Source organism: Hyperolius riggenbachi, chromosome 3 (genome assembly GCF_040937935.1).
Source record: "Hyperolius riggenbachi isolate aHypRig1 chromosome 3, aHypRig1.pri, whole genome shotgun sequence".
NCBI classification, from domain to species: domain Eukaryota; kingdom Metazoa; phylum Chordata; class Amphibia; order Anura; family Hyperoliidae; genus Hyperolius; species Hyperolius riggenbachi.
Window position 1 is genome coordinate 468,638,041 of NC_090648.1, and position 25,969 is coordinate 468,664,009.

The following is a 25,969-nucleotide window of genomic DNA, read 5'->3' on the forward strand; positions in this document are numbered from 1 at the left end:
TAATTGTTGGATAGGCAGAAATCGCGCACACTCAGGATTAAAATTTTAATTACTGCCGAAATCATTTTTATTGGTGTTTGGAAGGGAGAATCCTGGCAGAAGGGGTCAAAGCTGAACATCTCCACCTTTCTGTCATCTTCTGTGGAGGAAGGCAGGTAGAGGTGGCGTCATCAGTGGCATAACTACAATTCATGGGCTCCCCTGCAAAACTTTAATGGGGTTCACACCCCTTCCCTTGCCTTCCCTTGGTGCCGTCCACAGCCTTGGGGCCCATCTCACAAGAGTCAATAAACAAGTGTGGTCATCAAAATATTCACACCCATTACAAGTATAGCCACAAAAACACCTGATCTGGAGGATAGTCTCCTGTATGGAAGGAAGGGAGGGTTAGTAGCTCGGGGCCCCCACAGCACTTCGGACCCCCTGCGATCACAGGTGCTACTCCACTCTAGTTACGCCCCTGGGTGCCATACATGGCACATGAGTACTGACTAGAGCTGCCGTTCATGTCAATGTCAAACTTGCCCAAAAAACCAAACCTGTTATGTTTTCAAAGACAACCTGAGGGGGGATACTCATAATGCCAATCAGCAGGTGGTGCCAGGAATGGCCATGGAATCCTATGTGGGTAGCAACATGTCACCTATATGGACTCCTGCCACCATTTTTGTGGTGACAAGCACTCTTTTTGATATCTGTGAACAAATGGGATCTTGCACCATCTATGGCCTTCAAAGGACTCCTGACCTGAGGCAAAGGTACCTAAGGCAGGCACAGAAGTATGTTCAGGCTGGATCCACATGTCCATGTGTTTTGTCCATTCTTCTCGTTGTTTCCCCCGTCTTTGTAATCACGCCTTGAAAAATGTGATTTTTGGTTAAAGGAAACTTGAGACTTTAATACTAGCAGCATTTACACTTACATGGTGCTTCCTCCAGCCCCATGCGTGTGGTTAGCTCTATCGCTGTCCTCTGGGGCTGCTCCATTGTCTTGCGGTAAGGCCCAGTAAATTGTCCAGTCGTGCTCAGATAAAGTGAGTGTTAAGAGGGGGGGGGGGAAGATACTTACCTATGGAGAGGGAAGGCTCTGGGTCCTATAGAACCTTCCCCTTCCTCTCACGGTCCCCTCGTTCCAGAGCTGTCACCCTCAGTAACAGTATCGAATACTGCTATGTGCTGCTGTCCTTGGGAGTCTGAGTGATACTGAAGACACGCGCTCCAAACTGCTCCTGCGTGAACGTGCTCTCTCGCTCACTCATGCATGCGCAGTACAGAGCCACCCGTCTTCGGGAGCACTTGGTCTCCCAAAGACTGCTGAAGCATCCCGCGGCAGGGTATTCAAACAGGGGTGACATCGCTGGAACGATGGGACAGTGAGTGGAACGGGAATTCTCTATAGGACCCAGAAGCTTCCCTCTCTTTAGGTATATGTTTTTTTTGGAAATACACTCACAGACGTCCCATGTGACCGGCAGTGGATGCAGCTTGGAGGACGCGGAGGGACCTAAGGCAGCGTGTGTGTAGGCAGCGCCCGGGACTTGCTGGCACATATGTACAAAGTGCTTATACCTCTGACGTCTGTGAGTGTATTTCCAGCATTTTAATTGTGTATTAAATGGTTTTACGCTATATGAGGCTGTTTTAGTTTTAGTGACTAACGGATCAACGCGAACTTGTGCACCCCCCATATGCGATAGAATCCTACCTCCGGAGAAATTGGAGGCCAGTTAGGTGAGTGCGGGCACATAGGGGGAGTGTGTCCTGGCACGGAGAGAAACACGGTGAAGGTGGATTCTGGCACTAGGAAGGTGGAGGAATGTGCTGTTTAAGCTGATCGCGCTATGATCCCTTCAATGTTCTTTTCTTTTACATGCATGTTGTGATGGTTCGGATTGGAGGATTGTATACAGTTCCTGGAGTGTCTCATATCCCGATTTCCTGATTCTTGGGTGGAGTAAAAGGACTTTTGTGGACGGTGACATTAAATAACATAATTACTCCACATGTATCCACATGCAACATATTTAGGAATTGCCTAAACAGCATAATAAGGTAATGCGTACCCCCCAATAACATAATAAGGCAGCATTTACCCACAAACAACATAAATAGGCAGTGTGCCTTTCTACACAACAGGCAAATCTACTGCTAGTATTAGCTGAGCTTTTCTATAATTTCACTATTCCTGTGTCAATCATCGCTGTAAATAAAGTTCTGGAGCTTATTAACTACATCTCTACTGGCCTTGCAATGGTTCCAGCACATTGTCTTTAGTTATAAAGTGACTCTGTGACATTGCTTGCAGTGGCTTCTACATACTCTTTTGTTTTACTGCTGTTTAAAGAAAAATAATTACACCGCTTAATTATATATCAGCATTTTTATAATGCATTGTGTGCTCCTGATACAAGGTGACTCGGTGACCTGCTTCTGGTGTCCTTTATCACTCTTTTCTATTATTGCTACTAAATACAAAATTAAACTTCTTATGTACTGTATATGACAACATTTTTATGAGATAATGGCACTGATGCTTTAAAGTTCAGAAAAGCTGCTATAATTAGTGCATAAAATACCACCGGTTATTGCACCATACTGAGCCCTGCTTTCAGGCTGGATTCACAACGTAAATGTGAGAGTTATCTCATGGCCTAGATAATATAATGATAGGGGTCAGCACCACTCAGTGGAGCTAAAGGGAACCAAAGACAAAGCACCATCATGTATTTTACCATATAGATCATCTCTACAACCATATATATCAGTGGGAACATTAGAGAAAACACCTACCTTGCTTTCTGTTTCATTCTGCACTGCACAGCTTGCTTCTAATCAGCCCTGATAAAATCCCCTACTGAACATTCAGTCTGGCTTTGTTCAGGAATATTTATAGCTCAGTCTGTGTTCTCTCATGTCTTTTCAAGTCCAAGCCTGCCCCCTGCTGGCTCTGCTCAGGAATCATTATAGCTGAGTCATTATAGTAAAGCAAGACTGAATGCTCAGTCTGGGATTTTATCAGGGCTGATTAGAAGCAAGCTGTGCAGTGCAAAGTGAAACAGAAAGCAGGGTAGGTGTTTTCTCGAATGTACCCACTGATCTATATGGTAAAATACATGAGGGTGCTTCGTCTCTGGTTCACTTTAAGCCCTTTGGCTCAGTTACAGCAGTATCGAAGCTCTCCAAAACAAAAAAAAAAAAAATGCATGAGCATTTGTTCTTGGCTTTAATAACCAAGCCTTTAGACATAGCAGCTGATAACAAACATAGAGATCCTGCAAGTATGAGGGCCCCCTCAAATCTAATTGGCAGCATCCTTTGGCTGTCAGCAGTGAGCAAGGGTACCTTGCAATGCGGGTGGCAAAGCTCCCCCAATCTTCTGTGACTTGTACTGGTAGGCATGGAGCTCTTCAGACAACCCTAGGCTCTGTTTGGTACTTAATAAAGGGAGAGCGTTTATGTCACTACCTGATTATCCGATAACGGGGGCAACAGATAAGCACGCTTGTCCCAGTTAATGTGAATAGGAGCATCCAAAGACCCCCATTTATCGTAAGAGTAAAAATAGTAATTCACAAGGGGATTCATAAAATGTTATTCCTTTTAACCTCCTGAGCGATAATCCCGAGCTGAGCTCGGGGTATGTCGCGCAGGAGGAGTTCTCAGGCCCTGGTGGGCCGATTTGCATAATTTTTTTTTTGTTACACGCAGCTAGCACTTTGCTAGCTGCGTGTAACTTCCGATTGCCGCCGCTCGCTGCCGATCCGCCGCTACCCGCCGTGCCGCGCAGCCCCCCCCCTCCCCGACCCCTTGCGCAGCCTGGCCAATCAGTGCCAGGCAGTGCTGAGGGGTGGATCGGAACTCCCTCTGACGTCACGACGTCCATGACGTCGGTGACGTCATCCCGCCCCGTCGCCATGGTGACCGGGGAAGCCCAGCAGGAAATCCCGTTCTGAACGGGATTTCCTGCTTACTCTGATTGCCGAAGGTGATCGGAGTGGGTGGGGGGATGCCGCTGCGCTGCGGCTATCATGTCGCGAGCCCTGGGCTCGCTACATGATATAAAAAATACAAAATTTAAAAAAATAGTGCTGCGCCACCTCCTGGGCGATATAATTGTATCGCCCAGAGGGTTAACCACTTCAACACTAAGAGGTTTTTCTACTTATGGACCAGAGCAATTTTCACATTTCAGTGTTCCTTCCATTCATTTGCCAGAAACTTTATCACTACTTATCACACCTAAATGATCTATATTCATTTTAAACGGGAATAACAAGAAAAAAAAATATTTCTCAGTTTTCAGCCAGTATTACGCCACAAAAATAGCTATACTGTTGTAAAAAAAAATTAGGTGTCAGGGTTGAAAACTGTGTGCTGTCCCAGTTGTGTATTGGACACATTTTGAGCTTCACAACTGCTGTCAGGAACCTCATGGAGTTGTTGCATTTATTTACAGCTGTGTGTCACAGCCTACTTCTGCTGTTGCTGTCTTGGAATTATTGCTGTAGTGCCACTGTCAGGTTTCATGGCCTTCTCTGATACCAGCTAATTCGTCTGCTACTCATGCCAATGTAACATGCATGAAGTCACAGAAAAAAAAAGAAAAAAATAGATTAAAAGCCGCAAGATTGAGTACAAAAAGAAGGTGAAGAAGATGGTGAAGAAGAAAGAGAAGATGGTGAAGAAGAAGAAGAAGATGGTGAAGAAGAAGAAGAAGATGGTGAAGAAGGAGATGAAGGTGAAGAAGATGGTGTAGAAGAAGGAGAAGGAGAAGAAGAAGGTGAAGAAGAAGATGATCTTGAGGGTTTTTTTTAATTATAGACCTTCCCACATATATAATTGCTATTTTTAATAAAAAAAAATACCATGATGCATCATGCATCATTTCATGTAAAACCATTTTTGAAAGCAATCTAAAGGCAATTTGTGATTCCGAATCGTGATTACAGATTCAATGTGACTCGAAACCGCATTCGAATCAGTATTTCGATTCTATCCGTGGTCACGATCAATTTGGAAGTGGGCGGAGTCGTGATCGCGATCACTCAAATCCATGATCAGGGGTATCCGAGCAACCCTGGTCGTGGAAGAGTATAGTAATGAACAATCTGCCCGCCAACTGTTTTTGGAAGCTAACGTCTTCCATCTGCTGCATCTGGTTTGAAAGCAAATTGTATAATCTCCCTGTTTTTTGGGCTCTGCACATCTATGCAGCTGCTCAGTTTGGGTGCAGCCTGCATTTGGAAGTGCTGCCATTTCCTCCTGTTGTACTATGCCACCATGTTTCCCATTACGCAATCTTATTTCAGCACATTATTCTCACTGTAACCAACAGAGACCACTAGAGAGCATCCCATAAGTAAAGTCCTGGTAATTCGACAGACATCACGGACAAAAAGGAAACCTACATTAAAAATTATTTGCAGGTGATTTCACAATATTGACTCTGAGAGTGACTCAGTGCTGAATAGACCGCATTTTCCTGCAGGAAATAAAAGTCAGTAACAGCTGAGATCATTTTAATCCACCCTCCTTCCTTCTGTGTTGCCACCGTGCCAAAGGCTAATGGCCACCTGATCCTCTAATATGTATTGACTTCACTTTAGGGATATTTATGGCCCCTTTCTGAGCACTCAAGGTAACCTTGGCTATGTCGTTCTTCAACGCAGTCATTTTGATTCAAGGTCTTCCATTGATTGGGCTACGTCAATAATCCCAATAAACTGTCGCTGATGGTGTTCTAAGAGGTGCCCTCATTTGCGTCGCTGTAACTGGAGTCAGGTGACTCACAGGTCGCATTAGTGAAACCATCAGAGAGGGTTTAGCTGAACGGGGTTAAACTTCAGGTTAGGTCGTTAGTCGCTGGGTGCTCGTTATAACGCTGCGCTCTCGGGCTGGGACTAACGATTTGTCTGTATATGGCTCGGCTGCGTTGCGGACCCACATTTCACCGCAGCGCGGAGCATGGCTACAATTCATGGACAATCGCCATACTGCAGACACAAATGGCTTTTTAAATGGGTAATTAAATCACAGCGAGGCTCCCCGGTCAGCAATTGTTCTGTTTTATATCGTTCGGGATAGGAAACGCCATTTGAACTTTGATGATAACAGAAGTTTTTTGGTGCCGTTTTCTCTCTAATTTGCGTAAGATAAGTTAGATTTATGGTGGCCACAAGCATACAGTATCTCATATAAGCTATATTTACTGTATGGAAGCAAGTGGGAACTGCAGAATTCAGATCTGAACACTGATCTAAGTGAACCCAGGAAGTCCCCCTTCCCTCATCCCACAATGCAATGTGAGCACACCAGTGACCTATTAGGAAGTGTCTGCATGCAGTGACGCAAGTGCAATTCATGGGGCCCCCAGCAAAACTTTGATGGGACCCAATGTTCACTTTCCTCCCCGAGTCATTAAAGTGGACCCAAATTAAAAATACAAGATTTCAGAAATAAAATCTATTTTCTAAATTATAATAATAAATAGCAGCCTTTTTTCAGCTGCATGATGACAAATATAAAATATTTTACATTTATTGGAAGAACCCCCCCCCTTCCTTTCATATTGCCGGGACAGAATCCGGCAGACTGGTGGAGGAGATAAAAAACAAAACACAGGCTGCTACTGATGATGTCACAGCGGAGGTGATCTCAGCTTGTGTGAGATTTCACATAGATGACGCCCTTGGGAGGGAGGGTAGCTGATGACAAACACACCCATGATCTAAAACCTCCTACTAAGCTCAGAAGTAATGGCTGCCACCTGTATAACCCTAGTTATGAAAAAAGAAGGGTGAAAAGCATGCACTGAAATGCTCATAGGCTTGAAGGAGTGTTTATTTATCTTTGTATGTGTCAGAGTGGTGCAACTAAATATTTTGAATTAAAAAAATGTTTGGTTTGGGTCCGCTGTAAAGCCAATGGGTACCGGATTCAAAAAGAAAAAGTCAGATACTCACCTAAGGAGAGGGAAGGCTCGGTCCTAATGAGCCTTCCCTCTCCTCTCCCGGTGCCCTCGGTGCTGCGCTGGCTCTCCCGTTCGCGTCCGCCGCCGCAGGGACTTCGGAGGTCTTCGGGAGCACTCGGGCTTCCGAAGACGGGCCGCTCCATACTACGTACGCGCGAGTGCGTCATAGAGGGCGCTCGCGCATGCGTAGTATGGAGCGGCCGCGTCATCGGGAGCCCGAGTGCTCCCGAAGGCTTCCGAAAGCTCCCGAAGGCATGCGGAAGTGGCAGTATTTGACCGAACTGGTCGAATACTGCCACGGGGGATCCTGCGCGGGACCGGGCCCCGGGAGAGGAGGGGGAAGGCTCATTAGGACCGAGCCTTCCCTCTCCTTAGGTGAGTATCTGACTTTTTCTTTTTGAATCTGGTAAACATTCACTTTAAGGAAGTGTGGCCATCATGATCTTCATACCCATAACAAGTGTAGCCACAAAAACACCTGATCTGAAGTATAGTCCCCGTATCAGAGGAAGGAAAGGTTAGTAGTTGAGGTCTCCCACAGCTCTGGGCCCCCCAGCGATTGCAGGTGCTGCTACCCTCTAGTTCCGCCCCTGTCTGCATGAAATTGAGAGATTGTTCTGATCAGAAGCCATTTTGATATTTTCTTATTGTCCAAAGATATGGGTGTCCGTGGAAGCTGGAGGATTGGGTGGACACCTAGTAAGCCCCACTGTCATGTAGCAAATGACCTTATTTAAAGTGTACCAGAAGGGGAAAAAATAGATACTTACCTCAGAGTAGTGGGAAGCCTTGACAATTAATTTTCTTTCCTTTGGCTTGATTGAAGAAGGTTATTTATTGCTCAACATTCCCTCATTTAAGAGTTTTTATCCCCCCCATGAGAATACTGTCCCAACTCATATTCCAAATTTACATTTACATTCTCTTCCTACAACTTTTAGGGCTAGAGGTATACTGTCCCCCCCCCCCCCCCCCCCCTTCCTTCCCAGTCAACATTCCTGTCTTGCAGCCCTTTTTCTACATGCAGCACTGTCTTTCATGTACAACAGCAAAGTCCCCCATTATCCAGAACTCAGGCAACTGAAAGTCTCAACTAACTGGCATGCCTGAGGAGATAACAGGGACAGAACTTTTGGGGGTTTGCAGGGCTTAAGATCCTGACATGTCCCATGCCCCCGACCCGAAGCGGGTCAGGTGACAGGTTGGGAGCCGCAGAGAGCGGACACTGGAAAGGCATTGGGAGCTGCAGGAAGTGTAGAAGACAGTGCCCAGAGGACCGGTAAGTAGTTTCTGCTCACAGGGGGAGGTTGGTGCTATTTTTGTAGGGACTTTGAAGTATTTCGAGCAACCTTTTGTGTGCAGCATCCTCCCCATGTCCAGCAGCCCCATGTCCATGAATCCCCACCCCCTTCTCCTCTTACATGAGCAGCCCTGTGTCTATAATAACACAATTATTTTTAACCCTCTTTTAGCCTTGCACACACGTATAAAGGACTGTTGCCCAAGAGGGTTAGAGACTCCCTTGTGTGAAAAGTGCATGGGCCGAGGCTGTACTGAGTAGAAACAAGTTTTATTGCTATGCGACCAGGAGGAGAGTCAACAGAACTGTGCAGGAGGAGCATCACAGAGTGGGCGTGTTGAGTGAGGAGAACAATGCCCTCAGGAGAGATGATCCACCAGGCTAATTGCTGGCTAAGGCACAAAGGGAGGTCAGGGCCACTCTGTACATGCAAAATTGTCAGCCAAGGCAGATCAGACCGTCCACCTCTGGTTCCGGTGAGAATCACATAGTGTTTGTAAAAAAAATCCTCCATGTACAGGTAGATCTAGTGTAATATTGCCAATGACATGAAAATTCCAGTTATGTGCCGATATAATCAACAACAGGCAAGTGCCCTCATTTAGTACCTCCAGCCCTTCAACAGAGCTTCTAGTTATATTGTCCACAGTTAGTGCCCCCCCCCATAGACATCTGTTGGCCCTCCCCCTCCTCCCACAACTTCCATCAAAGGGGAGGGAGAGGGTGGTCCGGGGTAAAGGTGGGCTCGGTCCTGTACCTAATGCAGAGTGGAGCTGTAAGGTCTGCGGTGTTTGTACGGCGGCGTAATGGATTTTCGGGTCTCGGCGAGCCGCTGACGTCAGTGTAATGCAGGGTGGTTCTCAGAGGCCATTGGATAAGCAGAGGACGTGTTCCCAGAACGTGCTCCGCAGATGTAAACAGTAGCTCAGGTGTGCCCTGCGTGTCAGCTGAATGATCATTGTTTTTTTTTCAATTCTGTTTATGTTGATTGGTTAGCTCTTGTATTTAAACCCAGTGAGCGCCTCAGTCATCGCCCGTGATAGCATTCGCTTTGGCTGGTTGCTGGGTATGCGCTCACTACCTTGGATTCCTGTTGCCGACTATTGCCTTGTATCCTGACCACGTTAACTTCTGCTTGATTTCCTGTTGTCGACTATTGCTTTGTATCCTGACCACGTTTATCTCTGCTGGATTATCTGTTGCCACCCTTGCTCTTGTAACTGGACTACGCTTGCTTGCTGCCTGGTTTGACCTTCTGCTTGGACACGGATTTGCATGAACACTGCCTGGACCGACCTCCGATTGCTTGACTACGCTATCTCTGGAAAGTAATACTTGGACTGCCTTGCCACTCACCTGGAACTCCTGACACTGCTGTCATCTGACTACCTCGTCTGGATAGCTTCATCCTCCAGGACTCAGGTGACTATATTATCTACTGTGACATTGCTTACTAAGTATTACCAGGTTCTGTTTGGTGGATTGCTACCTATCAGACTGTATGCTACATCTACCTGCAGGGTGTATTGTAGTATTGTGTTAGGCAGGAGTTTGCACAGGTGTTACGGACTGGGCTCTGGGTCAGTCATATGGGCATACGCTTGTAGTCATTGACCAGACAGGCCTGACAGGAGCGTTGTACAATACCTGCTCCTGGCAGTGATTCAAGTCCCTCTTCTCTTCCAATTTTGCAAGTACTGTGTGACCAACCTATCACCATGCAACTTCAGTCCCATATCATGTGACAGAGATGGAAGCCATGTGGTGATTGGCTGACTGCATGGCATTTGTAAACTGAAGAGGAAGTGAAGATGACCTGTATCTCTGTATAACGGTCTGCTCCACTCCTGTTCTGTACAGGACCACCCCCCTCTCCCAAGCTCACAGGCCATCCGCGGGGATCACGGGGGCTATTGTTGTGCCCCTGCTAGTGTCCCCTTCCCCAGACTACTTTCCCCATTTCCCCATATCCACCTGTTTCAGCGTCCCCTCTCATATTGCCCTGTTATAATGTAATTTAGTACCTTCCCCCATGGTGGGGACCCTGTGCTGGAACAGTGAGCTCTAAGAGGATCTGTTAAGCCTCTGGATTATCCAGACAAATATACTAATGTTCTGCAAGTCGGAGTCCTGTGAATTTGGTGGCAAACATGGATTGAGCTATTGATCTGGAAAGGTGGGCAGTCCTCTCTACACTGGTGAAGATAGAGCAGCTGGGGAGTCCAGAAGGATCTAATGAATACCAGTCTCTTCCACTATTCTCAATATAAATCTGGCATGCTGCAGGGCTTGCCTGCAAAGCTGGAGATGGAAACAGTTTTCAGTCCCCTCTTGAAGTTTGTTTTACACATCAGTACAGCTATAAAACCAGAAGTGATCTGGAAGAACTCGTCTCGTGTACAATAAAACCCCCTCTGGATGAATTGTGTTACTGAGCATCACGTCATCGCTGGGTAACATCACCGGCTAACCGTCTGCACAGACAACCTCTGCAACCATTGTTACAATGTGGCCAAAACTCTGACAATATACAACTCCCCTGCCGAGGAGAAGGAGAAAACACACAAAGAAGAGAGGATGGAAGTATAACAAACTCAGCAAGAACTCTCTAACTCTGAAAATTCTGTTTGATCACTTATAGAACAACGACCAGACTCCTTCAAGTAATCTCTAAATACAATAGTAATAAGATACAGGCACACCCCCTGCATTACACAACCTTACCCACCATACACATCCACTTACCACACAGACTCTATCCACTGGACAATGCCTTCCCACCATACATACCCCATTTACGACACAGACTCCACCCACTGGACAATCCCTACCTACCATACACACCCCACATATTTAACAACCCCTATCCACCATACTGAATCCACTTACCAAACAACCCCCATACATTGGGCAACCCCCACCCACCATACATACCCCACTTATCATACAACCCCCACCCACAGGACAACTCCTACCCACCAGCCACCATACATTACTCACTCACTACACAACCCCACCCACAGGACCCACCATACATACCCCACTCACCATACAACCCCCATCGACTGTGCAAACCATAGTACATTTCCCACTTACTACACAACTCCCACCCACAGGACAACCCCTACCCTCCATACACAATCGACTTACCATACAACACACACCGCTGTAAAACCACTACCTACTTACTATACAGGTTCCACCTACAATACAACCCCCACCCACTGGACAACACCTACCAACCAAACACACCCCACATACCATACAACCTCACCCACTGGAAAACCACAACCTACTGTACACTTTCCACTTACCATACAACCCACACCCAGTGGACAATCCTTACACACCATACATACCCCGTTTACCATACAACCCACACCCACTAGGCAACCCCCAAGCACTGGACGATCTCTACCAAGGGAGGAAACAACATCGGAATTAGCTTTAGTCAGAGGGAATCAAAATGGAAAATGCCTACACCGGAATTCACTATATTTACTGTATAAAATTTGCTGAAATAAAAATGTAGACAGTACAATACATATGTTATGTAAGTAGAACAAGCAGCCATCTACTTATATGTTTTTTTTTCTGGCATAGTATGGCTGAGCCTACTGCATTAAAAGACTAGAGTGTGGTTTCTAAACTGCAAATATGACAGAATCATGCAGTGTTATTAAAGAAAGCTATATAACAAAATAAAAATAGGAGACTTTTTTTCTACTATTCATTATTCATACTACACATACAATTCAGAATATCATACTTTTTTCACTTCAGGTTTGCTTTAAGCTCACCTAAGTATAAGTAGGCTAACACTTTGAAGGTGGGGTACCCGGCAGCTTTTATTCCAGACAGATTCCCGTTATTTATTCCGCACGGCATGATTGACGCGACTCAGAAATGTGGCCGCTGTGAAGAGGAAGGAGAAAGGTCGGGAGAGACAGAGAGGGATAAAGTTTAAAAGAGAGTATATAGAGTGCGCTGTGTTGTACGGGGCTGCGGCGTGCGTGCCGGGGGCTCTGGAAACAATCAGCGGGGTCCGTGTTCCTCGTCTGCGAGGCGTTTTTTTATGAGCGCCTGGCCAGCGCAGTTTACCTTCTGCTGCCTCTTTGTTTTATGAAAGTAAAAATGTGAAAATCTACTGATAAGCCAGGAGAATAAAGCCTTAATAGAATGTCAGAGCTTTCCGCGACCGCGCCGCGCTGGCCGTAATGGCGAACATATGTCTCCCAGGCCCTAATCACCTTGTCGAGTTAAAACTGTATATTCAAATTCATCTCGCTGACACATGATCTAATGGCCGAGAACTACAATTGTATTGTCACGTTAATTGAAAAGTCAGAGCGCGGCGCAGGGGCTGATTGCTGAGGGTCCCAGCGAGGGGGCTCATGTTCCCACACCTGCAGCGGGACCATAACACGCACATTGTGAGCCGCATCTGGCTTCAATCACGGCGAAGACGGCGATATTTGGCTCCTGTGGCACATAAATTCAGCATTACGTTCCCTTTTAAAAGCTCCCTCTTTCATTCTTACGGACAAGATAGATTTGTGGCTCCAGCGAGTCTAACAAAGTGGAAACCACAAATGGAAGGAGGTTGCTTTTGCGCTTCATACCTAGCGATTGTGTTCCCCCCACGCTACCCAAACAAGGGATGCTGATTTTCGTGCCGCCGCAGACAGACAAGGCCCGGCTCCGCGGCTGCTGTGCAACCAAAAAAAAAAAGAAAAAGAAACAATCCCCCATAAATTCACTCTGACTTTTCCAGGCCAACCAAACAGTTGCACATATGTGAAAGCTGGAAACAAGCAGATGTAAATGGTTATTAAATGGTTTAATATACTGAACTCCTAAATGGGAGATGTCTCACCTGCGAAATAAATTTGTCTTTGTATCCGCCAGTCCGGCCATTCAGGAGGATGAAGACAGCCCAGCCAGGCAGTACAGCCGACAGCGGGATTTGATATTCATCCCATGTGCTGTACATAACATAACCATACCTCCCAACTTTTTGAGATGAGAAAGAGGGACACTTAAGCCACTCCCCTGCCACACCCCTGATCACACCCCCATCACGCATATCAGAAAGATTTCATAAGAAAAATATGTTTTATAATTCAAACCACACTGGTTCCTTCTATCCTGGTTCATTTCCCTTCATATTAACATTTTAAAATTAGTAATAAATCAATCAAACATTTTTTTAGTAGAGAAATATATATATTTACATTGATAGAGGGACAAAGTCCTGAAAGAGGGAAAAATGAGGAGGACAGAGGGACAGGGCTCCAAAAGAGGGTCTGTCCCTCCAAAAGAGGGACAGTAACAGTATAAGTGACATCTTCTACTTGTCTTTGTATGATGTATCAAACAAATAACATCTACTGTTCTTAAAGTGGATCCGAGGTGAACTTTTACTCATTGCATAATTGTGTTCCTTTCCTATTGTTTATAGGGCATTCCTCAAGCCAAATACTTTTTTGTTTTTGTTTTAATACTCGAATTCCCTATAAACTAAATATACCACTCCCACAGGTTTTCAGAGAGCCTTGGCAGTAGCAAGGGCTCATGGGAGCTCAGTCTGGGCAGGGGGAGGAGGAGGTGTTACTAGCTATTAATTTCAGAGGCAGGAGGGAGGAGGGGGGATTAGGTTTTTTTCACAGTCTGAGTGCTGAAGATACAGATAAGCCTGCTCTGTGTAATGTTTACAAAAAACATGGCTGCTGTCATTGTATCACAGGAAGAAATAATCATACTCTATTAAAGCTGTTTGCAGCTAGACTTTAGATAAGATATATAGACAAGTTACTTGTTATAGTTCGTTTTTCATCTCGGATCCGCTTTAATGTGGGATTGTCACCATAAAAATCAAATTTCAACAGCAACTGGTCTGAGTGTATTAACCTCCTTGGCGGTACGTTCGGGGTAAGCCGCGCAGGAGGTTTTCTCCGGCCCTGCTCGGCCGATTTGTTTAATTTTTTTTTTGCTGCACGCAGCTAGCACTTTGCTAGCTGCATCAGCACACCGCCACCCTGCGCTTGATCGCCGCTATCCATCGCGCTGGGCGGTCCCCCCCCTCCAGACCCCGTGCGCTGCCTGGCCAATCAGTGCCAGGCAGCGCTGAGGGGTGGATCGGGACTCCCAATGCCATGGCGACGGGGGAAGCCCTCCAGGAAATCCCGTTCTTTGAACGGGATTTCCTGATCGGAAATCGCCGAAGGCGATCGAAGCGGACGGGGGGATGCCCTGGGCTCGCTACATGATTTAAAGAAAAACTCCAACCTAGAATTGAACTTTATCCCAATCAGTAGCTGATACCCCCTTTTACATGAGAAATATAATGATTTTCACAAACAGACCATCAGAGGGCACTGTATGACTGATTTTGTGCTGAAACCCCTCCCACAAGAAGCTCTGAGTACCGCGGTACTCTGGGCAAACTGCCACAATGTAACAAGGTTCACAGACAGGAATTATCTGTTTACAGCTGTCTCTAATAGCCAAAACAGCTAGGAGCAGCTACATAACCTGCCCACAGTAAAAATGTCACCATGTATTAAATGTCAGAATGTAAATCGGGGAGAGGAAAGATTTTACAATGAGCAAACACTGGCTAAATCATTTATACATAATTATGGTAAAAAATGAAGCACTTTTTTTAACTACATTATTTTCACTGGAGTTCCTCTTTAAAGGACTTACGAGGCCAAAATGGCTAAAAAAAGCCAAGTACCTTTAAGATGTTTAAATGCACAGAGGACGCCGTCCGCGCCCTCCGTGCAGTTCCGCCGGGTCCCCTTCCTGTGATCGCCCCCCCGTGCCGATCACAGGAAGGGTTGGCCGTAGAGCTGCGCAGCCGCACTAGCGGCCATATTGGGAGCGGAACAAGAGCCCGACCCGGCCTGTGGGGTCGCGATCGGCACGGGGGGCGATCACAGGAAGGGGACCCGGCGGAACTGCACGGAGGGCGCGGACGGCGTCCTCCGTGCATTTAAACATCTTAAAGGTACTTGGCTTTTTTTTAGCCATTTTGGCCTCGTAAGTCCTTTAAGAAAAAAAAAACAAAAAAAAAACTGCTGCGCTGCCTCCTGGCGGAATTTTTTAGACCGCCAGGGGGGTTAAGTGATAAAGATGCTAATCCTGCATTCAAAACTTTTTCTGCTGTTATGATTTGGAGTTATCGCATACTTAAGGAGCACTGGCCCTTTAGTAGGCAGTACCAAACAGTTGCATGCTGGGGGGTTCTTTTTATCTATATATTTAAAAGTTTGTGTGTGTGTGCGTGCGTCCGTGTGTCGCAAAAATGCCTTGACCGATTTGAACGAAACTAATATTCAGGAAAGTGGGTGGAGCCTACAACAGCCAATCAAAAGTCACCTATTGATTTTCAAGGGGAATATTAAAACTGCTGCCATTCTTACACTGTTAATGGCAGAGACTTCAAACTTGCTACAGTCGGACATTGGGTGACTGGGGCCCAAATTCACTAAAGGGGCGGGGCCATAAACAGCCAATCAGACTTTCTTGGTGGATAAACTGCTTCCATTCACACATTTTTGATGCCAGGAACCTGAAAGCTCACAAACTTGGTCATTGAGTGACTGTGGGTCAAGGTTACAAAAAGTGGGTGGAGCCAAAAATAAAGTTCACTAGGAAAATATAAACTGCAGCCATTCTTACACTGTTACTGGCAGGGTTCTCAAACTTTGCACAGTTGGTCACTGGGTGAATGGAATGAATATTCAAGAGAGTGGGTGGAGCCTACAACAGCCAATTAAAAATCACCTGTTGATTTTCAAAGGGAATATTTACATTGCTGCCATTCTTACACTGTTAATAGCAGATGCTTCAAACCTGGTACAGCTGGTGACTGGGGTTCAAATTTGGAAAGGGGGCGGAGCCACAAACAGCCAATCAGATTTGTTTAATTTCAATGGGAATATACAAATTATTGATACCAAAAGCCCAAAGCTCATAAACTTAATAATTGAGTGACTGTATGTTAAGGTTAGAAAAGTGGGCGGAGCCAACAACTACATTTTATTCCAGGGGAAAATAAAAACTGCAGCCATTCTTACACTGTTAATGGCAGGGTTCCCAAACTTGACACAGTGGGCGACTGGGTGACTGGGATTAATATTCAGAAATATGGGTGGAGCCAACAACAGCCAATCAAATTTCACCTATTGATTTTCAAGGGAAATATTTACATTGCTACCATTCTTACACTGTTAATGGCAGAGGCCTCTTAGCTGATAGGTGACCGGGTCCAAATTCACTAAAGGGGGCGGAGCCACAAACAGCTAATCAGATTTGTTAGATTGATTTCAGCCATTCTGTTATTGGCAGGGTTCTGACACAGTTGGTCAATGGATGAATGGGATTAATATTCAGGAAAGTGGGTGGAACCTACAGCAGCCAATCAAAATCCACCTATTGATTTTTAAGGTTAATATTGAAACTGCTGCCACTCTTACACTAATAATGGCAGGAGCCTTAAACCAGCTACAGTCGGTCATGAAGTGGCTGGGGTTCAAATCCACTAAAGGGGTGGAGCCACAAACAGCCAATCAGATTACTGTACTGGATAAACTGCTTCCATTCACACATTTTTGATGGCAGAAACCCAAAAGCTTAAAGCTTGGTCACTTGGATTTTCTGGGATTAATATTCAAAAAAGTGGGTAGAGCCTAAAAAGAAAATCAAAATTCACCTGTTGATTTTCAAGGTGAATATTTAAATTGCTGCCATTCTTGTATTGTTAATGGCACAAGCCTCAAACCTGGTACAGTTGGTCATTGGGTCACTTTGGTTCAAATTCAGAAAAGGGGTGGAGCTACAAACAGCCAATCAGATTTGTTTCATCTCACTGGTAAATTACCAATTATTTATGCCAAGGACCCCACAGCTCACAAACTTGGTCATTGAGTGACTGTGTGTCAAGTTTACAAAAAGTGGGCGGAGCCAACAACACATTTCAAAAGGAAAATATAAACTGCAGCCATTCTTACACTGTTAATGGCAAGTGTTCTCAAACTTTGCCCAGATGGTCACTGGAAGACTGAGATTAATATTCAGGGAAGTGGGTGGAGCCTATAATAGCCAATCAAAATTCACCTGTTGATTTTCAAAGGGAATGTTTAAATTGCTTCCATTTTTGCTCTGTTTATAGCAGATGCCTCAAACCTGCTACAGTTGGTCATTGGGTGACTGGGGTTCAAATGCCGGAGATGGGCAGAGCCACAAACAGCCAATCTGATTTGTTTAATTTCTATGGGAATATACAAATTATTGATGACAAAGACCCCAAAGCTCACAAACTTGGTCATTGAATATTTGTGTGTTAGGGTTAGAAAAAGTGGCCGGAGCTAACACCAGCCAAATACATACCCGGGCAACGGCGATTCATCAGCTATTATTCATAAAAGTGGATGGAGCCTACAAAAGCCAATCAAAATTCATCTATTGATTTTCAAGAGAAGTATTTCATTACTCCTATGAAGCCAATTGTGATGTAATATCCGCCCTGCTTCCTGATGATTCAAAGATCCTAATGGTTCATGATCCGGACAACACTACTGTGCAGTGAATATTAATTAGCCATGTGGCTAGGAACAATAGCGGACTCATGCAGTATACTCTAACGGAACATGTGCCCTGTGATTTTTCAGTGCTGTAAGTTTTAGGCTGCTGTTACAAGCTGCTGTAACATGAGCCTGTAACTTCCCACTGTGAAAGCATCCTTAGGGCGGGATAGGGAAATGAAGGGGGGAGGACCCAAGGTAGTGCAGTGGGGAGAAGAAGCAGCCCCAGAATGCTTTGCAGTATCTGTTATGTGTCCTGCCGGCCTCCTTAGGAGCTTGGGAATAACGAGCCTTGCTGTTCAGCACACATCAAAGTAAGAGAGATTTTTAACTTCAGTATTACCTTTTTGGCTTCCTTCTAAACTGTTTAACACAGGAGAATAGAGGTTTTTGCTAGCTGCGTGTAACTTACGATCGCTGCCGCTCGCCGCCGATCCGCCGCCGCTCGCCGTGCCGCGCAGCCTCCCCCCCCCTCCCCGACCCCTTGCGCAGCCTGGCCAATCAGGCCAGGCAGCGCTGAGGGGTGGATCGGGACTCCCTCTGACGTCACGACGTCCAAGACGTCGGTGACGTCATCCCGCCCCGTCGCCATGGCGACCGATGAAGCCCAGCAGGAAATCCCGTTCTGGACGGGATTTCCTGCTTACTCTGATCGCCGAAGGCGATCGGAGTTGGTGGGGGGATGCCGCTGCGCTGCGGCTATCATGTAGCGAGCCCTGGGCTCGCTACATGATTTAAAAAACAAAAAATTTAAAAAAATAGTGCTGCGCCACCTCCTGGGCGATATAATTGTATCGCCCAGAGGGTTAATGGTAGGGTTCTCAAACTTTGCACAGTTGGTCACTGGGTGACTGGGATTAATATTTATAAAAGAGGGTGGAGCCTACAAAAGTCAATCCAAATTCATTTATTGCTTTTCAAGGGGAATATTCAATTGCTGCCATTTTTGCATTGTTAAGGACACAAGCTTAAAACCTGGTACAGTTGGTCATTGGGTGACTGGGGTTCAAATTCAGAAAAGAGGGTTGAGCCACAGCCAATCAGGTTTGTTTCATTTCAATGCAAATTATTGATGCCAAACAATGCAAAGCTCACAAACTAGGTCATTGAGTCATTGTGTGTTAGGGTTAAAAAAGTGAGCTGAGCCAACACCAGCCAAATACATACCCGGGCAATGCCGGGCAATCAGCTAGTAATTTATAAAGTAATACTGTAAAAAATAAGCAATATTATTAACTTCTTGACGACCGCCTCACAGCAATTGGCATAAAGTCCTGTGGGCGAGTTTTGCAGGAGATCGCGTGCGCCAATGAGCAGATCTCAGTCATCAGTCTCCCAGCGGCGATCGCCGCTAGGAGACTGTTAGATGGCGAAACCTCCATCTATTTTAATTGTACAGCGCTGCGATCTACGGCAGCGCTGTACTGGGGACAGCCGTGTCACTCGGCTGTCCCCTGGGGAGGCACAAGAGCGATTGGCTCTCATAGACTGATGCCTATCCCAGCCGATTGCTGTCATTGGCTGGCGGGAGGAGGGAATAAATAAAAAAGTATATTTATTTAAAAAAAATATATAAATAAATGCTATTTTTTTTTTTTTATAAAAAAAAATTAAAAAATTTCAGGAGCGATAAGAGCCCACCGACAGAGAGCTCTTCTGGTGAGTAGAAAAAGGGGGGGGGGGGGAATCACTTGTGTGCTGAGTTGTACGGCCCTGCAGCAAGCCCTTAAAGCTGCAGTGGCCTGAATTGAAAAAAAAATAGCCTGGTCACTAGGGGGGTGTAAGCCTATGGTCCTGAAATTGTTAATTTAGTGATATTCACTAAGGTTCTTCTTTAAAGGGACCTTGAGCAGTGCAGAAAACAGGAAATCAGACTTACCTGGGACTTCCTCCAGGCCACCGTGAGCAGCAATGTCCCCCGGCGTCCTCCTGGCTCCTCTCTCGCTCCCGACTCCTTTATTTTACGACTTCGGCCTGAAGTCAGGGCTGCTTCCCGCTTTCCCTATATGCGTAATCATGCCGGCCGGCATGAGAGTCCTGCGCATACGCGGTTTTCTAATATTGAATTGCGCATGCGCAGGACTCTCATGCCGGCCGCCGTGATGACGCGTAGCCTGCCAGCCTGATTATGCATATAGGCAAAGCGGGAAGCAGCCCTGACGACTTCAGGCCGAAGTCGTACAATAACGGAGCCACCAGCCGGGACCGGGATAGGAGCCAGGAGGACCCCAGGGGACCTTGCGGCCCACGGTGGGCTGGAGGAAGCCCCAGGTAAGTCCGATATTTTCTTTTTTCTGCACTGCTCATGGTCCCTTTAACTACAATTCTTGTAGTTTTCTGTGTGTCATTCTCAAGATAATGAAGATTTTTTTTTTTTATGTAGAACGATAAGTGTTAATAAAAGACATTTATAGATTCACTTTGAAATAAGCAGAAGTTCTAAAATGTTATTATAAATAGTATTACATTCTGAAAGTCATAATTCTATTGCTGTATATTTTCCCCACACACATTACATAAGAATCTGAGCAGTTCCATTTTTATAACGACAGGTGGAATAACTCACGGTGTTAATTAATTTTTTATCAAAAGAATTTTATCTTGTGTATTTTTTCTCAGGCAAGTAGGAATTGTCACATTGTATAATCACAGCCAGATCTGGGATGATTGTGTGAAAGTGACAGTTCAACAAACAGGTCCATATTTGAGGAGAAATTTGCAGAGGAAATGTTGGCAGAGGAACATAAGAGATAACATATTAGATATGCCTCACTACATGCAGGTGAAGTATATATTTCTATATAAGCAGGAATTAGCACATCGCACCATGGCAGAGACCCATAATCACAGCTAGATCCTGCGCCATTGTGTGAAGTTGACACTTCAACAGAAGCCCCACATTTGAGTAGAAAGTTGCAGAGGAAACGTTATTAGGTTTCATTACAACCATTCTTTCTTATGAAAGGCCCACTCCAGCGAACAATGTAAGCAGCTCCATTCTGACAGTACCAACAGGTTTTGGACTAATCCATCTCCTCATGGGGGATTCTCAGGGTTTTCTTTGCTATCAAAAGCATTTCCTGAATGGCAGTTACTAAGTCTAACTGCCAAAACAGTCTGCAAGCGAGTAGGCAGGCAGGCTGGCATCTTACAATTTTGGCATTTAAAATGCCGTTCAGGAAATGCTTTTGTAAACAAAGGAAACCATGAGAATCCCCCATGAGGAGATGGACTAGTCCAAAACCTGTTGGTTCTGTCAGATTTTAACTGCTTTTTTTTTTTTCGAGGGAGTGGTCCTTTAAATGTTTTTAACTCTACTGGGTCTACATGAAAAGGGCGCCGGTAAAAAAGGGCGCCTGGTGGAGCCCATATATACCAACTTCGGCTACAAAAAAGGCGCCTGGTGTAGCCCATATAAACTTCGGCTACAAAAAAGACCCTTGGTGTAGCCCATATAAAAACTTCGGCTACAAAACAGGCGCCTGGTGTAGCCCATATAAAAACTTCGGCTACAAAAAAACTCCGGGATGTGTTAATTACTATTCCCCCTCCAGGGCGCCATGGATAGTGGGGGAATGAAATAATTCGGTTTCCAGCGCTTGTAGTCCATATAAAAACTTCGGCAACAAAAATACTCCGGGATGTGTTAATTACTATTCCCCCTCCAGGCCGCCATGGATAGTGGGGGAATGAAATAATTCGGCTTCCAGCACTTGTAGCCCATATAAAAACTTAGGCTACAAAAAAAGGCAATAATATGGGCTACAAAGGGGCACCTTACCGTAGCCGAAAACCTTGTAGCCGAAAAAATATGGGCTACAAAGGGGAGCCCGCTTGTAGCCTATATCAAAACTCGGGCGCCCTTTTCTACACCTTGTAGCCCATATTTCCAGAAATAACATTGATGTCTATGGCGGCGCCCTTTTTATACAGACAGCTCGGGCGCCCTTTTCAACCGATCCCACTCTACTATCATTTATTTTAGCTGCACATGGTGGTAGTAGAACCCATGAAGCTCCTTTTGTAGCATAAATATAGCAGAATGGAGAATCCTAAGGTACCCATACATCTAAGGATGTATGGGCAGACTGGCCAGGAGCCAGATCTCTCTCTGAATCTGATTAGAAAGAGATCTGCTGCCTGCCCATACACCACAGACTGATTCCTAATAGATTTCAGAATGAAATCTATCAAGAATGGGCCTAGCAGCATTGCCTCCCTGCCCACTAAGTGTAAAATGTAAACAAACCCCCCCTCTCCCCCCCCAGTAGTACTGAGCAGGTGCAGAACTCTCCTGTAGACAGATGCATGATGGGTACGAATGCAGCTGGGCCGCACGTGTGCAGTAAGCCCCTGACTCCTGAAGTTACTAGGTCAAATTGTGGAGCCTGTAGGTGGCGGAGGATGGCAGTGAGGGACTAATCAGAGTGAAGCGGGCTGGAGGAAGCCTAAGATATTTGTAAAACATTTTTTTCTGAATCTCAGGTTCACTCAGGGCCGCCATCAGGGAGGGACAGCTATGACTCCAGTGACGGGCCCCATGCGCAGGGCCGCCGCTAGCTGCAAGCGGGGTTCTTTGTTTGGGCCTCTCTAAGCTGGGCTGGCAGCCTGGCTGCCATCACCCTTGTATGCGCCTTGTTCCCGCCTGAATCCCCCCTCCTTCCCTCCCTGTGCTCCATGGCCCCCTTCTCCATTAACTCACATGATAGCCCTGATCCATGCAATGAAACTCGCCACTTTCCTGCATAGCGTCCTGGCCGTCACCATGGCTACTTCCAGCACGCGCATGGAAGTAACCATAGTGACAGTCGAGACACCATGCAGTGAGCAGGAGGGCAGCAAGGTTCAGCGTGTGAATCTGGGCCATGTAAGTTAATGGAGAAGGGGGACACGGAGCACCGGGAGGGAGGGGAGAATTAGGGAAATGGTGCACAAGGGTGGCGAAAGCCGGAGCACAAACAATGACACGGTTGGGGCCTAGGGGACAAGCATTGACACGGGGAGAGGGGGAGGAACATTGATGACTCTTGGGGAAGTTGGGGGAACATGAGATGACAAGGGGGGGAAGCTGGGATGGACAAGAGATGACACGGGGAGTGGGGGGGGACATTGATGACATGGGGGAAGCTGCAGGACATGAGATGACAAGGGGGGAAGCTGGGGGGTCAAGAGAGGATATGGGGAGCTGGGGGGACATTGATGAAAAGGGGGAAGCTGGGGGAACAAGGTGACAAAGGAAAGCTGGGGGTCAAGAGATGACACAGAGAGCTGGGGGACATTGATGACAGGTGGGGAAGCTGGGGGACAAGAGAGGTGACACAGGGAAGCTGGGGATGATGACAAGGTGGCAAAGGGAAGCCGGGGGGGAGGGGGGACAAGATGACGCGGGGAGCTGGGAGGACATTAATGACACAGGGGGAAGCTGGGGGGGGGGGACAAGAGGTGACATGGTGGAAGCTGGGGGCACAAGAGGTGACATGGGGAAGCCTGGAGGGCACAAGAGGTGACACGGTGAAGCCAAGGGCACAAGGGGAGCCACAGGGGGAACAAGAGTCGGTGACACAGGGAACAGAGGTGGGCCAGAGGGACAAGAGGTGACCCAGAGGAGGAGAATGAGAGTTGACAAAGAGGGGGACAAGAGCTGACACAGTGACAAAAGAGGCACAGCGGCACAAGAGACGACACAGAGGGGGACATGAGGTGACACGGGGGGGGACAAGAGGTGACACAGAGGAAGACAAAATAGACACAGGGGAACAGAGATGACAAAGACAAACAGGGCCCTGATGCGGTTGCAACCACTGCAACCCCTATTGCTACGCCCGTTAGTCTGGCTCATGATCTGTTGGCGCCATGCCCACTTTACACTAAAGTGCGCTATGTGCCCCATACACAAGCCCGGATTTACATCACAGGAGCCTATAGACACAGATGTCCTACCACCTTAGACTTCGCCCTCCGTGGACCTGCAACCCCCCTGCTAAACCATGAACCAAGTATGATGGCTGGCCCCGCTGTCACCTCTCCTCTACTTCCCCTGCCTGGTGTAGGTGGCTACAGGTGCCCCTTAGTATTAGGTAGTCAGAGGTATCCTCAGCTAGAGGTGCCCATGACTGAAGGGAGATCTCATCAGTGGAATGTCAATAGCCATGTGAGTAACCTCTCATTTACACTCTGCTCAGGAATCTGTATAGGGAAGGAGAGAGGGAGCCCTCAGGGAGGGAAGTGAGCCGTCTTTCCATCATTAGGCACCTGTAAGCCCGTGCCTACAGTGCCTTATGGTAAATCTGACCCTGGCCATACATCTTCTCCTTCTATAAAGCCCGTAGGTGTTTCAGATATTTTGAGATAGCAACATCCTTGTTAACTTTCAGACACCGGAGGAGGCCAGGAGTCACGCCTTGTGGGGACACCAACCAGGGTCCATCGGTCATTGAGATATTGAACGCTGTTACCACTGCCCACCTGGTCAAGCCCTTGGAATCAAGATTTTCTACCATTTCTAATCAATCCATTCGCCCGAAATGGATCATAAGGTCAGACACCCATGTTGGGGCACTAGTTCTTTCGATAAAATTGTCAAATCGGAAGGTTGATCAGCCCTCAATATAAAGTCCTGTATAGGTACACTCAGATTGAAAGGCTTCTCTAATATTTTAACAGGTGGTTAAGCTAAGTACACACATGCAATAAATGTTGCCCTTTGGGGTGCAGGAAATTATCCCTTGGTCGACATTTCGGGGAACGATGTTATAGACAAGACGCAGAGCATTTATACGGCGCTTTTCTCCTGGCGGACTCAAAGCACCAGAGCTGCAACCACTAGGACGGGCTCTATAGGCAGTAGCAGTATTAGGAAGTCTTGTCCAAGGTCTCCTTACTGAACAGGTATAGCTGAGATTCAAACCCTGGTCTCCCGTGTCAGAAGCAGAGCACATCGCTGGCCCTTAGGAGGGGGCGGAGGGAAGAAGATCGGCGCACGGTGGAGTGTATGAGGGATACTAAAATAATATAGCGATTGGCACGATGGATCCTTAATGACCCCCGATGCCCGAGCTGGATCGACTGGACAGCCTCTGTGCCCACACTCAATTGTCGGCTGAAACTGTCGATATCAGCCGACAATTATTGCATGTGTGTACGTAGCTTTAGTGTTATCATCATGGGGCCTAAAATTTCCCGGCGTAATGCAGTGGTGGCCGGATCTTCACCCGGACATAAAGAGAAAATAAAAACACAATTTTCTCATGGGAATCATTCCAGCGTACACATAAAGCACACTTTTCACTGGGGGAAAAAAACAGACACATTGTTCCTCATTTTCTCTCATCCGGAGAATGCTCGCTCTACGCGGCCTTCGCATTTGTTTGGAAATAAAAACAAATTTTTTTCTTTATTATTACTACCGTACAGGCCGAGGTATAAATTAGAGCGGCGGAATGGCGAGATTTCACATCGGAGACGTTTATTTGCTTTCATTTGTGATGCTTTTAGAAAGAAGGAACGGAGAACTTGGAGCGGTGGAAGTAGCCAGAGCTGCGATGGCCGCACGTCCGCGCCATAGAGAGGCTGGATCAATTGAAAACACTTTGTATTATGAACTTGGGGAGGAGATCTTGGGCTTCCTCCAAGTCTGATGGAGGCAAGTCAATATTTCACTTAAGTATAATAGAGAGAGGCGAGGGGGAAGCGGAGCTGCGGTAATGGACAGGCTGTAACACAGCACTTAAAAACTAACTTTCTCTGTTTTATTGAAGCAATTATTAGAGTGCCCTACCTGGCCATGCGGGTTACCGTTGATTACCTGCCTGCCTCCAGGGGGGGCCGCACATAAAGTGACCACTTGCTAAATGCCGCCGGAGGAAAAACACTTTCTGCATGTTTAGATCTTTCCCGTGACCTGTAGGCACATAAACATTTACAGTTTTATTTGTCCAGGTTGGTAATAAAAATGTACCTGTTTGTGTTGATTTAATTTAGTTTGAGAACATAAGAAATCCAGCAAGTTGGAGTTGATTTCAGCTGTTTTGAAACATTCCTTTTTTCACCTAAGGAATATTGCAAAAATTAAGCACCTCATTCCTTTAGAGGATCTTCCAGTCCTAGTTCA